Source organism: Chrysochloris asiatica, unplaced genomic scaffold, assembly GCF_000296735.1.
Source record: "Chrysochloris asiatica unplaced genomic scaffold, ChrAsi1.0 scaffold00002, whole genome shotgun sequence".
Classification (NCBI taxonomy): Eukaryota; Metazoa; Chordata; class Mammalia; order Afrosoricida; family Chrysochloridae; genus Chrysochloris; species Chrysochloris asiatica.
This window is the reverse complement of record NW_006408520.1, coordinates 37,541,549-37,543,211: the sequence shown is the minus strand read 5'-3', so window position 1 is coordinate 37,543,211 and position 1,663 is coordinate 37,541,549.

Sequence of the window (1,663 nt, the reverse complement as noted above, 5' to 3'; positions counted from 1 at the left end):
ATACGCTCAGCATTTCAAGCTGGGGAACTGAAGAAAAAATTCAGGCCTTGACTTTCATTCTGATATGCCATTGCAAAACATTTTTTTTCCTATTGTGTGGGCACCCTTTTTACTGTTTTGGTGAAAATTTTTGATGCACATGACTTTCCAATTTTAGCATGCCCCAGTCATCTATTATTGTCTTCTTCTGTTTGTGCAATTTTTGCAATGTTTGATAGTCTGTATGTGCCCTGTATTGTTGTTACTGTTGTTAAGTGCTGTCAGGTCAATTCTGACCTATAGCAACCCTGAATAGGGTTTCCAAGGAGCAGCTGGTGAGCTTGAACCACCGACATTGCAGTTGAATCAACTTTGCAGTCTGATGCATTAGCCCACAGTGCCACACCGGACTCCGTGCCCTGTATTAGAGCCCTTAAATTTATTCCTATTTTTTCATCTTTGACCTTTGTAGTTCTGGGAGTTACATTTTTAATCCTTGTTAGTATTTATGTATGGTGTGAGATAAAGGTCTTGTTTCATTCTTTTGCAGACTGATTTCCAGTTTTGCCAGCATCATCTGTTGAAGAAACTATCTCCTCCCCATCCATTTTATTTTGGCCTTTTGTCAAAGATCAGTTGACTGTATGTGCATGGATTAACTTCTGGGTTCTCAATTATATTCCATTGATCATGTATCCTTCATTGTGTCAATACCAGGCTGCTTTTTACCACTGTAACCATGTAGTAAATTTTTAAATCAGGGGTGAGAGGTCTCTCACTTTATCCTTCTTTTTAAGCAGTGCTTGCTTATCCGAGGACACTTTCCCTTCCATACAAGTTTGTAATCATTTTTTCCATCTATTTAAAGAATGTTGTCATCTGGATTGAGATTGCATTATATCTGTAGATTGCTTTGGGTAATATTGACATTGTCACAATGTTAAGTCTTCCTATCCAGGAGCATGATTTATTCTAATATTTTTGTAAATTTCTTTTGGTTTCTTGTAGCAATGTTTTGTATTTTTCTTTGCATAGGTCTTTTGTTTCTCTGGTTAAATTTATTCCTAAATCTTTCATGTTTTGTGTGGCTTTGTAAATGGTTTTGTTTTCATCATATCCTCTTTGTTGTTGTTGTTAAGTCCCATTGATTAGGTTCTGATCCCTAATGACCCAGTATAGAGTTTCCTAGGAGCAGCTGGTGAGCTTGAACCTCCAACCTTGCAGTTCAAATGGCTTTGTAGTCTGGTGCATTAACCCACAGCACCACACCAGGACTCATTTCCTCTTTGTTAAATTGTTAAGTGTCGTTGAGTCAGTTCTGACCCATAGTGACTTTGTATAGGGTTTCCAAGGAGCAGCTGATGAACTTGAACCATGGACCTTGTGGTTTGAACCAACTTTGCAGTCTAATACATTAGCCCACAGCACCACTTCTTTAATCAGTAAACAGGAATCCAACTGATTCTTGTATGTTGATCTTTTATGATGTCACTTTGATGAATCTATCAATGAGTTACAATAGTTTTTTGGGGGGCTGACTTTTGGGGATTTTCTTTGTATAGGATCTGCAAATAGCTCTACTTCTTTCTCAATTTTGGTGCCTTTAATTTCTTATAAATCTGGCAAAGGCTTCCAACACAATTTTGAAAATGAGTAATGATAAGGGGTGTCTAGTCTGGTTCCT